This window comes from Camelina sativa, chromosome 8, assembly GCF_030686135.1.
Source record: "Camelina sativa cultivar CO46 ecotype springtype chromosome 8, ASM3068613v1".
Classification (NCBI taxonomy): domain Eukaryota; kingdom Viridiplantae; phylum Streptophyta; class Magnoliopsida; order Brassicales; family Brassicaceae; genus Camelina; species Camelina sativa.
Window position 1 is genome coordinate 18,479,293 of NC_141887.1, and position 15,182 is coordinate 18,494,474.

The following is a 15,182-nucleotide window of genomic DNA, read 5'->3' on the forward strand; positions in this document are numbered from 1 at the left end:
TTAATTGTTCACAATCACTCAGATAGGATTGACACCTCTTATACTGCAACTGCATAAGGGGAATTGAAACACCCTGACTTCTATTCATTCCATACATCTTTCTTTCACCACACCACAAAGAAAGTCAGTTTCAATTTGGCGCAGTTGCCCATTTGAGTGTGTTTTGTGACATTTAGGATCATTATTAGTCTAAGATTAAGTTCGTTTAAACACTTGTGAAGTTACTGAACTCGAATCTTCCTTTGCTTGGCTGTTTTGTGTTTCAGGTACCACTCAACCACCTACTCGACCACCACTCGACCGAGCTGTGATCGAGCACTTGATCGAGCCAGAAGCCGGATCCAAATAGCCATTACTTCCCAGTCGACTCGACCACCCACTCGAGTCTGTGCTCGACCGTGTACCTGTTCGAGTCTGTAGTAGAGTTTGTTGATGCACACAAGGTCAAAAGGCAAAGACAGTCTTCAACAGCCTATTGACAACATCCACAGGCTACAAAAGGGTTTGAGACATAAGCAAGGAAGAGTAGTTCAACAACAACAAGGTCAAGCCATCATGGAGCAACAAGCTATCCATGAACAAAGACCAAGGCACATTGGTGCAGGAGATGCACCCAATACCCACAACCAAAGGGCTGGAATTGTGCCACCTTCAGTAGCAAACAATAACTTTGAGATCAAGAGTGGATTGATCTCAATGATACAAGCCAACAAATTTCATGGGTTGCCAATGCCTGATCCACTAGATCACCTTGATGAGTTTGACAGAATATGTGGGCTCACTAAGATCAATGGAGTGACTGAAGATGGATTCAAATTAAGGCTCTTCCCATTTTCTCTTGGAGATAAAGCTCACCTTTGGGAGAAGACTCTTCCTACTGGAGTTATCACCACATGGGATGCATGCAAGAAAGCTTTTCTGGCCAAGTTCTTCTCCAATGCAAGGACTGCTAGGTTGAGGAATGAAATTTTTGGGTTTGCTCAAAGGAATAATGAGAGCTTTTGTGAAGCTTGGGAGATGTTTAAAGGATTCCAGACTCAGTGTCCTCACCATGGCTTCAGCAATGAGTCACTTCTAAGCACCTTGTATAGAGGAGTGCTTCCCAAGATAAGAATGCTTCTTGATACAGCCTCTAATGGCAACTTCCTCAACAAGAATGTGGAAGAAGGATGGGAATTGGTTGAGAATCTTGCTCAATCTGATGGCAATTATAATGAGGATTATAATAGGACAATAAGGAGCTCCTCCACTGATCAAGAGGACAAGTATAAGAAGGATTTGAAGATGGTCAATGAGAAACTTGACAAGATACTCCTCAGCCAGTCCAAGTCTATTCACTTCATTGGTGAAGAAGAAGCTCCAGTTCAAGAGGGGGAGCCTGAATTTGCTGAGTTGTGCTACATGCAAAACCAGGGAGGATTCAAAGGCTACAACCAAGGAGGTTTCAAAAACAACAATCTCTCTTATAGGAGCACCAATGTGGCCAATCCTCAAGACCAAGTCTATCCACCTCCTCAGCCTCAACAACAGCAACACAACTACATCCCCAAGCAACAACACCAAGTGTTCCAGCCCCAATTGTGTCCCCCACCAGGGTTTCAGACTAACCAAGGCCAGGAACAAGACTTAAGAGCAATGATGCAACAATTGTTGATTGGGCAAACACAAGGCAAAATTGAGGAAGCCAAGCAGTTTGCTGAGTTGAATCAAAGGCTCACATCACAGTACAATGATCTGAACATGAAGTTTGAAGGTCTCAACTCCAGAATGAAGTATATGGAGAGCAACATTGCCTCTACTTCAGCTCCTAAACCCAACCAACTCCCTAGAAAAGCGGTTCAAAATCCAAGGGAGTTCACTGCAAAAGCCATTCATATCTCTGATGAGGAAGTCACTGAGGACAGTGAAGTCCAAGTTTGGGGGAATTCATTAGTTACTGAAGCCCCAAGTGACGTTTGTGCAAAGCAACTGGAGTCCGTTATTGCACTCGACCAGGTACTCGAACAGCCACTCGACCGAGTGCATGCTCGAGTGGTCGATCGAGTTGCAGACTCAGAAGCTGTCAAGCCTGCTAAGTACATTCCTCCTGCTTACAAGCCACCTCTTCCATTCCCAGGACGTTTCAAGGCACAAAAGATTAAGGAGCTTAGGGAAATCATTGAGAGAAAGGAGATGATGGCTAAGCAACAAGAGGAAGAGAAGGCTTTGAAGGAAGTGGTTGTGATTGAGAAAGCTGTGGTTGAGAAAGTGTTGGCCATACAAGAGATCACCATTGCTTACCAAGAAGAAGAGAGAGGACCTACCTTGGAACAGTATGATCCATATCCTCTCTACAAAGACTTTTTGCTTGATTTGTCAAAGAAGAAGGCTGAAGCTCAAGATGAGAAGGATCTTGAGGACCTTGGAGGAGTTATCATTCCAATCAAGCTTAAGGATCCAGGTCCATTCTATCTGCCTTGCACACTTAGCTATCTTCACTACAACCAATGCCTTTGTGATTTAGGAGCTTCAACAAGTGTGATGCCATACTCCATAGCACAAAAGCTTGGGAGAACTGATTTCAAATCCACCAACCTTCATATATGTCTAGCTGATGGGTCAAACAAGGAGATAGTTGGAAGGTTGGAGAATGTTCCAGTCAAGATAGGGAAGGCAAGGGTTCACACTGATTTTGTGGTGTTGGAGATGGACAAGGAACCTGAAGATCCAATCATTCTTGGAAGGTCATTCCTAGCCACTATTGGAGCAGTTATTGATGTCAAAGAGGGTCTTGTGACCTTGAACATTGCTGAAGATATAGCCATGAAGTTTAACATCTATAACCCAACCAACCTTCCTACCATTGATGATCAACCTTTTACTATCAAGGACAAAAGAGGTCAGGAAGGTTCAAGTGGTGAAGCATCTCCAAAGGCTAAGCTCTCCTTTCAAGATGATTCTGTGGAAAAGCTTAAGAGGTCAGTTCAAGAGTTGACTAGTATGGTTGAGGATCTTCAAGTTAAGCTGAACAAGAGGTCCTTAAGGAAGGCAAGACCAAGGCTCAAAATCAAGAAGAAACAAGGTTTGTGTGTTAAGGGTGAGGTGATCAAGGATCAACTTCACAGTGATCAAGAGGTTCCAGGGAGGATTTCATCACCTCCTTGGTATCTAAACAAGGTTTAAAAAAGACACCAAAGTCAAGCTTAGTGACTTTAAACAAGCTCACTAGGGAGGAAGTCCCTAAGGTATCCTTTGTAAATATGGTTTATTTTCCTTGTAGTTTTGATGTGTTTTCTTTTATGTTTGTGTTGGACAGGCCTTTAGGTGAAAATGTAGTTGGGTAAGGAGAGATTTAGACTTGGAGAAGGAGACTCGCAAGCCCACTCGACCAACCCACGAGAGGTACTCGACCGAGCTAGGAAGGAATTGAGGCCCATTTGATCTTCAAATCGCTAGAACGATCGAGTGGAGGGAAAAACAAGAAGAAAAATTTTGAAATTTCAAAATTTAGTCAAGGTGCTCGACCGTGTACAGTCGAGTGTGGGGTCGAGTGGCAGCAAAAAGCAGGTCAAAGATTCCCATTTCAAATTTGAATGGTATGGACGTTCCACCCTTGTCTCTTTGTCCCCTTAGCTTCTTTATATAGACCTTGCACGAAATTATACCTCTCACATTCTCTCATTTGCTCAAAACCATTGAATTCAAGTTTTAAAGTCTCTCTCATAGCTTATCTTTTGCTCAAGCTTAGTTCTTTCAAGTTTTTGGTTCACTAACCTATTAACTTTGAGCTTTGAGTCTATTCCCTTCAGTTCTATTTGAAAAATGTCTTCAAGAATCACTAGGAAGTCTCAACAAACCGCTGAAACCTCCATGGAACGTCATGATGCTAGCCTTGAATCAAGAGGAGAAGCTGGAAGGGCCACTCGACGCCCCACTCGATCATGCACTCGACCGAGTGGTGGTTCGAGCAGCCGGTCGAGCCAGATGCCGCGTCCAAGGAGAGAGAGAGTTGAGGAAGATCCTGAGAGGACTGAAAGTGAGGAGGAAAGGGAGTCAACTCTCAATGAGTTCATGAGGAGACACAAGGCCAAAGGGAAGAGGCCAGCAGTTGAGGTTGAACAAGAGGAGAGTGAGAATGAGAGTGAGGAAGAAAGTGAAAAAGAAGAGATAGAGGATGATGGAGAAGCTGAGTCTTGTGGGTTGTCAAAGAGGCAACTTTATGATGCTTTCATGAGAATGGAGTTCTTAGGGACTAGATATCCACACAAGGAAACCATGGAGAAGCTAGCCATTGGTGAAGATGTGGAGTATCTCTTTGAGAAGAGCAACCTAACTAAGTTTATGGGGCTTTGCATGGAGGGCTACAAAGAAGAGAGTTGTGAGTTTCTAGCCACAGTCAAGCTGCATACATATGCAAGGAAGGATGCTGAGTTTGGAGCTGGTCACATTGCTTTCACAATCAAGGGGAAAAGGTATGAACTTTCAATGAAGAAGATAGCCAATGTGTTTGGTTTTGAGGTTGGGAGCAATAGGAGTTTGATGATTCCAAGAGAAGAGCTCTATGCTGTGTGGGAAACCATTGGGGACAACAAATACTACTCATCCTCCAATTCCAAGAGTTCAAGGATAAGGAGCCCAGTCCTAAAGTACTTCCACAAAGCTCTTGCCAACACCTTCTTTGCTAGGAAGGAAACTGGGAACATTAATGAGGTGGAGCTAAAGATGATTGATTTGGCTCTCAATGGAGTCATCTTCCAAGCAAGAAATGGTACCATCATTCTTGGGAGCACTGTGGAGACTGACCTAGCAATGGTGCTCATTGACCACATGATTTACTTGAGAAGTTGGGTAGGCAAGTTGGAGAATAAAGGATCAAGAGGAGCACTAACCATTGGAGGCATCATTACTCCAATCCTACAAGCTGCTAAGGTTCCACTTAGAGGAGAAAGGGTTTCACCAAGATGGATTGACTCTAGCTACCTCAACTCTACTCTCATCCTAGCCAAGGAGATGCATCAAGGGAATCACATTTTCAACTTTGAACTTCCAACACTTGGGAAAAAGCAACTGATTTTGCCTAACCAAGAGCTCACCACCATTCAAGAAGGAGCCAACATTGACTTTTGGCCAGCTGAGGAGCATTTGTTTGATGGGATAGTTCAACTTAGAGTTGATGAAGCTGGAGATGTGCAAATGGCTGATGGGGAGGAGCAATTTTACTTTGAAGATTATGAGCTCAACCCAAGAGATAGTAGAGGAGTGAGGGAGGCTACCAAGAGATTAACCCTTTTGCAAAAATGGAACAAATGGCATGGGAAGAGGTTTGATAAGCTGAAGAAGAAGGTGACCAACATGGCTAAGTCTATCAAGGGCTTAAAGAAGGAGATTGCTGAGTTGAAGAGTGGGAATTCTTCACCTACACCATCAAGCCCTTTGAGGAGGAGTAGCTCAACTAGAGCACTTTCTAGAGTTGCGAACCCTGTGGAACCAGCTAGGGCTTCAATGTATGAGCCAAATCAGAGGAAGAGGAGCTCAAGTACCCGAGAACAACCATTTTCAAGGTACTCGACTGGGTCACTCGAGCACCCACTCGACCGAGCACCTCCAATGCACTCGGTCGAGTTCCAGCCCAGATCAACCTATGGCTTCCCACCTCCAGCTGCTTATCCAGGATATCAAGGTTACCCTCCCATCCCACCCCAGTACTTCATGGATCCAGCACTCTACCAGCAGTTCTACCAGCAGCAAGGTCAACATTTTGACACTCGTGGTCCAGCTCGACCCCCCCACTCGAGCACGTACTCGACCGAGTCTCGGTCGATTCCCATCGTCGAGCTGCCCCAATCTCCACCTCCAAGTCACCAACAAGACCCCAACTACTCCTATGACAGCATGCAGATGGATGTGGACAACTACTTCCACAATCCCTAAGGTACCACTATCACCTTCACTTGTAGATATCATTGCATTTGACATTGTGTTTTGTTTTTTGTTTATCATCTTGAATCCTCAATCAAATTTCTTTCACACAGGGACTGTGTGATTTAAGTTTGGGGGAGGGTTTGAGATAGCATTTGACATTGTGTTTTGTGATTCTTATTTCAAATTTTTAGCATCATCATGTTAATACTTGCATAGCATCTAAGGCATAGAAAACCCTAAAAATTCGAAATTTTTTGCAAAAATCTTTATAAAAAAAAAGAGTGTTCATGTAGTTTGCACTGCACATTAGGATCTTGTTTAGCATGTTTCATGTAGGATTGTATAGTATTTGCATTAGGGATCTATGATGAGTATTCCCTTGTTAGCTTGTTTATTCACTAGACTAGGATCAATGCCCAAGTTAATAGTACTTTGATGCTAGTTGAGTGGTTAGAAGAATAAGATTGAACCAAGCCTTGAATTCCTACATTGCATTTGGTCTAAATTGAAACATGTTGAGATTTGAAACCATTTCCTATTTATAAGAACCTAATATTGACTTTCAATTATCAATGTGTGCATTGCTTTAAACTCATGGATACCATATACATATTTGGATCATCTTCTTCCTTTTTACCACTCTTGTTGATCCAAGTAGCTGATTGAATCATTAGAATCAGTTCCCCTACCCCTAAACCAAACCTTCTTTCAAGCCATGTTTATTCTTGTGTGTGTGAGGCCTATTTTTGGGATTGAGCTTGGTAGAAAGTGTTAGGTTTGAACTGACAAGAGTAAAGCCTTGTGTAGTTCTAGTTTGCATTTTTCAAACTAGATAGGACTAGGTGGTTCACTTGTTGGGTTTGGGACTTGGCTATTATGAAAAGAAAAGAGAAAAAAAGAGAAAGAAAAGGTTAGAGTCTTTAGGAGGGGAATGTGTTTAAGAAAATTTAAAGTCTAGTGAAAGAATGGGAAGAATAAGGTTGTTTAAAGATGGTTCTAGTTAAAGAAAAGAAAGAAAGAAAAGAGAAGTCTAGCAAAATGCTTATATGTCTTAAGAATAAGAAGAAAAGAGAACCATAGCAAATAAGTAAGAATCCCCCATTCCACTAGAAAGATCAAATAAGAAACCTCTCCTAAGACTTTAAAACCAAAAGAGAAAAGGGTGAAAAAGAAGAAAAGAAGTTAAAGGGTAACACTAGGATCAATTGGGTTTAGATTGATAGGATAAACACTTTGGGTGCCTTTGGGTAGACAAGGTTTTGTTCTTGTATGTGTCTAAGTGTTCTTACCTTTAGCATTCTTCTAAAGCTCAATCCATTTTTTATGAGAGAACCTTGATATTGATAAGCCCTACTCTAAAAAGAGACCATCATTGTCTCTAAACCTTTTACTGCCAAGCCAAATGAGTTTAAGCATTGCACATAATTGATTCATGTTCTTGATTAATGAATGTTAAAGGAAATGGTTGATTTGAATGCATGTGGACATCTAAGGCTGAAATCAGTGAAGGTTGTGATATGCTTGTCTAAAGTCTTTAAGTATAGCTCATTCAACCTGCATCATAGTACTAGTAACTTGGACATTGATTCTATATAGTCTATTTGCAAGCTTTAGGAGCTGAGATCCCACTTTCAAACCTCACCTACCTTCTTTTGTCTTGATTATTTGCTTGAGGGCAAGCAAAGACTAACTTTGGGAGTGTTGATGTTCATATATTTTACCTTGTTTTCCCTTAGTTTATTCACAACTTTTGCATCTTTTGCTATCCATTTAGGCCATTATTGTGTAGCTTTAGGACTAATCATGCATTAGAGTATAGTTACATTGCATTTGCATCTTTTCATGCATAAACAGATGATTTTGGAGCTTAAGGAGCATGGAAGCAATGCTGAGGAGAAGTGAAGCAATCCTGAGGAGAAAACAAGAGAGTTAAGGCTGTAGAATCAAGGTCCGGAGTCCAACTCGACCGCACCACTCGACCACCACTCGACCGTGTGCTGAGGAGGACTCGACCGAGTGGAGAATGCACGAGAGAAGCCAGCTCGACCAGCCACTCGACCGAGCACTGGTCGAGTTGACCGAGCCGTTGACTACTTTGACTTTTTGTATTTTTAGGGCTTCCACCTCACCTCCTATATAAGGCCCTTGTACCTGCAGCCACCAAAGAGTCCAGCTTTTTAGAGAGTCTAAAACCTAGTTTTTACCTTTTTTAGATTTTATTCCTTTTGCACTTTCTTTTATTTTTAGATTTTGTACTTGTTTGAGAGAGAAAGACTAGATTCTTATATTTTGTTTGTTTCATAACTTTCAAAGTATTAAGATTTCGAGTTTTATTTCTTCATCAATATTGTAGATCTCTGTTTCATCTTTCTAATGATGCAAGTTTCATTATTTTCTGGGTTTTTGACATATTTCACCATGTGTTCTTGTGAGTAGTTTGCTTAGGACCTTGAGGATGGGTTAGGCTGGGTTGATCTTGTGGTTTGTTTGATTTGGTCAAGCTTGATTGTTGTAGATCTCTTCTAGGCTAGATGATCTTAATGCTGATCCTATATCTGAGAAGGTAGGGTTTGATTTCAAGCATCTTAGCATCACACCAATGTCTAAGGAGCATAGATAAGGCTAGATCTAGAGCTTACCATTAGGCTTGCTAAGAGATTAGAAGTCTTGTTTGGTTTGAGATGTATTGCTTAATGCCTGCTTGTGTAGATTCTTTACTTTGTGAGAACAAGTCTAGAAATGCATAGGTTTGATTGTTTCTTGCCATGAGAGTGGATTAAACATGTATTAGAATAGTATGTCTAGAGATCAGCTCAATGTTTGCTTGAGATTTGTTGACCAAGTTAGATAACCACAATGATTAGCTCAGCCCATGAATCCCTCCTCAAGGCCTTTTTTGTTTATTGAAATCTTAGTCTAAATATCATTGCTTGCTTGTTGTTTGATTAGTTTTAGCATTGCTCTGTTTTTCTTGTGTTGCTCTGTTTTCACGTTTAAGTCTAGCTCGACCACGTACTCGACCTACACTCGGTCGAGTGCTGCTCGAGTTCATCCCCAGAACTTGTGTTTTTAATTTGTGATTGTCTTGTTTCATTCCTGTTTCATTTCCATTGCATTCACGTAGTTTCCTGTTCATTACTTGTCTTGCATTAGTTCATTAGCATAGTGTCTATCTCTGTTCTAGTTTCATTATAGCTTTAATTTGTCTGTTCTGTTTGCATTTAGTATCTTGTTCTAGTTGTTTTTACTTTCTGCATTTCATATCTCATTTTAGGATTGTTAGTGACAAACAATCTTTACAATTGGCTTGACTTAGACTCATATGCACATCTTAATTGTTCACAATCACTCAGATAGGATTGACACCTCTTATACTGCAACTGCATAAGGGTAATTGAAACACCCTGACTTCTATTCATTCCATACATCATCATTCCATACATCTTTCTTTCACCACACCACAAAGAAAGTCAGTTTCAGGCATCCTAACTGGCTCGGGCTGTGGAGAATTGTCCGTAGAGGCTGATTTGTCAAGACTTCGACAGTGTGAGATTGGAAGTAGGGGCAGAGCTTTCGAGCGGAAATTACGGCTGCGTATGTGAACTTCTCAAGAGTCGGATATCAGGGTTCAGCGCCATCGAGGGTCTTGCTGACATAAAAGATAGGATGCTGCTCATCGCGATCTTCTCGGACAAGCACGCCACCGACAGCCGAACAGGAGATGGCAATGTAGAGATACGGAGTTTCTCCTTATCTGGTTTAGCGAGTACTGGTGGAGATGAGAGATAGTATTTTAATTCCTTGAATGCCGATTCACATTTTTCGTTCCACTCAAAACGTTTGTTTCTGCGAAGGAGCTGATAAATCGGCAAGCACTTGTTCGTTGATCGAGAGATGAAGCGGTTCAGTGCGGCAAGGTGCCCAGTAAGGCGTTGTACCTCGCGGGTGTTCCTTGGAGATGGAAGGTTAATGATCGCCGAAATCTGCTTCGGATTTGCTTCTATACCGCGCTTTGTAACGAGGTATCCCAGGAATTCGCCGGAAGTGACGCTAAACGTACATTTTGCCGGGTTTAGTTTCATGTTGTACTTGTTCAGAATATCAAAATATTGTTTCAGGTGTGAGACGTGGTCTGCTGCTTGAGCCGACTTGACGAGCATGTCATCAATGTAAACTTCCATCGTCCGCCCAAGTTGACTTGCAAACATCCGGTTTACCAAGCGCTGATACGTTGCTCCCGCATTCTTCAGCCCAAAAGGCATGACTCTGTAATAGAAAGTGCCTTGTTCGGTGATGAATGCGGTCTTTTCACGGTCATCCTTGTGCATCATTATTTGGGTGTAGCCTGAGAAGGCATCCATGAAATATAACAATTCACTTCCAGTTGTGGCTTCGACGAGCTGATCAGTGCGCGGAAGAGGAAAACTGTCTTTCGGACAAGCTTTGTTGAGGTCTGTGAAGTCGACGCACACTCTCCACGTACCATTCTTCTTCTTAACCACGATCGAGTTACTCAGCCAATCTGGATAGCGAACTTCAGTGATTGATCCCGCTTCAAGTAGCTTCCGTACCTTGTCATTAACCGCAGTTGTGCGTTCCGCACCGAGCTTTCGACGCTTTTGCTTAATGGGTTTGTAAGTTTGATCGACATTGAGCTCGTGGCTGGTTATGCTGGGATCGATCCCGGTCATATGATCTATCGACCAGGCCAACGTGGTTGCGTTTTTACACAAAAACTGAATGAGTTCGTCCCGCAGAGCTACTGGTAGCTCGGCACCTATGCCGACACAGCGTTTAGGATCGGACAAATTAACGTTGACCTGGATCACAGATTCTTTCGGTGGCAGTGTGCATAGATCTTGCGGAGGTTCGGATTCGGCAATCACGAATGCTCTTGCATTGTGCATCTTTTTCTCGATGATGAAGCAAGTTTGAGCCATCTAGGGATCTCCGCGTAGTGTGTAAATACCGTATGCGTTCGGGAACTTGACACAAATATGATAAGTTGAAGCGACAGCACGCCTCTTATGGAGCTATGGTGTTCCGAGAATGATGTTGTAGAGAATGGGTTTGTCCACAATTGCGAAGTTGAAGCATTGCATCGTGCCGCCGACGTAAATTGGAAGTGTTATGGTTCCAACAGTCATTGTAGTGTCTCCATCGAATCCCGTGAGAGGTTGTGTTTCATGTGTCGTGTTGCGAAGATCAATCTCCATCTGGATTAGAACATCCTTGAATATCACATTGATCGAGCTCCCGGTGTCAATAAGAATTCTCGTCACCAAGCTCTCCCCAATCACCATTTCTACGACAAGCGGGTCGTTGTTTAGACTTACGTTGTGTGCGTCCTCTTTGGTGAACGTAATAGGATCGGAGGACCTTTTAAACGTGTTGCTATGGGAAGGCCAGCTGCGCTTTGTTTCTGCTTCGCGACAGTAAGCTTAAATCGACCAAACAGAATCGCGGCACGTAGACAATCCGCCCATGATCATATTGATCCTTCGGCGTGGAGCTGGTGCTTCCTCATGCTCTTCTTTGTCATGGTTTCGTTTCGGGGGAGGAGGTAGGAGAGTGATTTCTCGTGCTCGATCATTTTGTGCTGCAGCTTCCTCTTCACGCTGCCTGTCGTGCTGCTGTTCGTCGTCCAAACACTACGGGTTGTCTTCGTGTGTGTTAACCTTTCTCCGTTCTCGCTCCACATCGATGTCACCTCTCTTGTACTTGTGAAGAAGAAGCAACCAAAGTGTCTTGCACTCTTCTGTGGAATGTCCGCCAAATTTGTGGAAGTCGCAGTAGCCGCGTTTGCCTTTGTAGCTAGGACCATCGGACTCGCGCTAATACTTGTTTCAAGGTTTGACCTGCTGTTGTTCCTTTCCAACGATGGTGAACATTGTCGCTTTCCTCCCTTTCTCACCTCATGCTTAATCCCGGTTGTAACGCTGGCGTGGCTCATAGGACTCCTCTACGGCCTTATTTTTGGAGCTCGGGTTTTTTTCAGGCGCTTTCTCTACCGCATTGGCCTTGTTCAGGTTTCCTTTTCCCTTGTCTTCTTCCACCATGATGTATTGATTTGCGCGTGCAAGGACTTCGCCCAAGGAAGTGACAGGTAGGATTGTTAGGTCTTCCTGGAACCTGGTCCCGTGAGCAAGTGCTTTCTTTAGTGCACCTATTGCGGCGTCGTTGCTGATAGCGAGCTGAGATACGACTCCTTTAAACCTGGCCATGAAAGTCCGCAGCGACTCCATTCACCTGGCCATGAAGCATTGGTGATGCTGAAGGAAGGCGGTTCTCAGTGCTTCATAGCCATCGATCGAATTGGCCTTCTGCCTTGAAAACGAGTTCAATGATTCGCCAGTTAGGCTCTCGACGAACAGCGAACAACTTCCTGCGTCTTCTTCTTATGGTGAGAAGTATGAACTACCAATGTGGATGGACATCGACTTTACGTCGTACGGTATCGGCTTGTTCTTGTTGGTGTCGGGGTTGCGTCTTACTCTGACACCTAAGACTCTTCTGGTGAAAGGTGAACGTCGCGCCTCTGCCAGCACGGTCTCCAGCTCTGGAGCCGCGCTTGTCACACGGTGCATCTGAGATGTAATCTCCTTCAGCTGAGCTTGTATCTGCTGAAGTTCTTGCTAAAGGGCGCGATTTTCAGCGTTCTCGGATTGGTCAGTTTGGAAACGCACTCTCGGCTGTTCGCCATTGGGTCCAACGACGATCGACGAGAGTCGGGGCCTTCCATGGGCGTGGTGCTCTGGGCGCAGAATGGTAGCGGCATTATGCTCATCTCGCGGAGTATTGTGCTCAGTTCACGGAGTGTTGCGGTCAGCTCGCAAAGTGTTGTGCTCAGCTCGCGGAGTTCGTGGCGCCAGTGCGTCTTCATTTTGTTCGCGTTGAGACTTAGATTGTTGCCTGTGACGCCTCGCGTGGTCACTTTGTCCTTGAGATGCCATTGGCGCTGCTTGACCGCTCATCCGGTCTAGGGTTCTTCGTACGGATGCATCGAGCGCGGCTTGGTCGATAGTAACGCGTGCGGACGTGTGATGAGGTTGAGTGATAGGCGTAGTGCTTGTAGCTTTGCAGTTAATTGGAGTGTCGCCAGCAGCTACACGATTAGGAGGGATAACGCCATTGGCTAGACCATTAGTCAGAGCAACGCGCGTAGCGCCTAAGGCTTTGCGGTCGGTTGGGTTAACGCCAGCAGCTACACGAGCAGGAGGGATAGTGTCGTTGGTTTCGCGATTGATCGGAGCGACGCGCGTAGCGCCTACGGCTTCACGTTCAGTCGGATTCACGCCTTGGAGCTGGTTCGTCCTCGAGCGGGTGCGGCCCCATATGGTTGGTCTAGGGGACACGACGCAAGCTGCGGAAGAGTCGACGCCTTTGTTGCTGGAGAGATCGGTATGAGACATGCTTCTGGTTTTCCGATAACGCCTTTGTCTTCAAACTCTATTCGTTAAAAGAAAGGATTCCGTAGCCCCACGGTGGGCACCAAATTGTTGATGTATGAAATCGATAATCTAAATAATATGAATATTAGAGGGATAAATCGGAACTGGTCCTTCTATTAACATAGAATCGAAGGTGAGAGTTTTCGGGAAATACAATCAAAAATCTAAGCGCAATTAATACGAATATAAATGCTGTTTTTTCTTTAATTGCCAAGATTTCGGATCCCGAGCTCTAACAATGACCTCTGGTATTTATAATGGGCCATTGACCTAGGGTCCCCTTTGTCTCTTCCACAAAATGACGATTTTGCCCCTGCGGTCAGATGGGCCAGATCCATGACTTCAGGCCCTTAACTTCTTGAGAATCTTCTATTTGGGCTTCATGAAATGTTGGGGCAAGACCCATATCCAACACCCTCTCCTAAAACGTAACCCTCATGAGCTTGTTCCTTTCATTGAGATGGAGTTCGCTTACTTCCCTCAAGTTAATTCTCTCAAAGAGAAAGGAAACACTCTGTTTTCGACTCACATGCCCCACGGGTTATTGCCCGAATCAGTTGCGAAATCGGTTTGTAAGATGGTTTACATCTGGAGAGACCCAAAGGACACATTCATCTCCATGTGGACTTTTTTCCAAAAGCAAAAGTCAGGAAAGGGCCCTCTACATAGTCTTGAGGAGTGTTTTGATATGTTCTGTGGAGGTTTCTCTGGTTACGGTCCTTATCTAGACCATGTCTTAGGGTATTGGAAAGCTTACCAAGAGAATCCAGATCATGTTTTGTTCCTCAAGTAGGAGACGATGAGAGCTGATCCTTTGCCGTATGTGAAGAGACTGGCTCAGTTTATGGGTTATGGATTCACAGCTGAGGAAGAGAAGAAAGGTGTTGTTGAGAAAGTTGTGAATCTTTGCAGTTTCGAGACGTTGAAGAATCTTGAAGTGAACGAAGGGGAGAAAACAAGAGAAGACATCTCTTGGGTTTACTATCCGAATAGCGCCTTCTTTAGAAACGGAAAGGTCGGAGATTCGCACAACTACCTTACACAGGAGATGGCAGCTCGAATCGAGGGATTGATGCAAGAGAAGTTCAAATATTCCGGTTTGCTTGAACATGGATATATGACACACGTCACATAGCATACGTTGTATTAAGTTATGTATTGGAAGAATAAATCTTGATGTTGTTTTGTCTAAATGAACTGTTTCCAATAGAAAAGGAATTGGCTTTTTTTTGATGATGTGAGCTAAGTCTTTATCTTCTACAAGCTGTGTTTCAATCTCGTTTCTATTCTCATACACAAAGAAATATCCACATTCATAACATATGAGGATGAGGTTTCGTGTCAATTTCTACATAACAACAACTCAATATCATGAAAACATATATAATCACATCTATAAAACTGTTATGAAAGATGACATTATGAATACAACATTTTAGTAATGCTATGGTTGAACCATCTATCGTAGTTTTTAGGATGAGTAATTAAATAAATATTTTGAAAATAAGAAAAAGCTATGAAATATTGTATTACAGCACTAAACAAGTGAAAATACTTATATGTAGCTAGAAGCACCTATCATAGCATTAATACATAGTCACTATATTAGTTTTGTTTTTAACGTCATTTATCAAAGCGTTTCACTAATGTTGTGGTAGAAGACTTTATCATAACATACCAAAAGAACGCTATCGTATGTGGGGGTCTAAAATTATTTCGGTAAACATAGCGTTTATAAAATCAATATTAATAACATATTATAGCGTTTCTCTAATGCTAACAATGTGGATATTTTTTTGTAGTACGTATCCACCATATCACCTGGACTAC

General features: G+C 43.2%; 1 non-coding gene and 1 pseudogene across 1 annotated transcript; one reads left to right on the forward strand and one right to left on the reverse strand.

The window, feature by feature from the left end:
• Positions 1 to 14,487, forward strand: part of LOC104709564 (cytosolic sulfotransferase 18 pseudogene) — a 50,430-nt pseudogene extending 35,943 nt beyond the window's left edge.
• On the reverse strand, positions 952 to 1,058 carry LOC147940136 (small nucleolar RNA R71). The gene has a single exon (XR_015564865.1). It is a non-coding gene; the product is annotated as a small nucleolar RNA R71 (small nucleolar RNA).
• Positions 14,488 to 15,182: the final 695 nt, after the last annotated feature.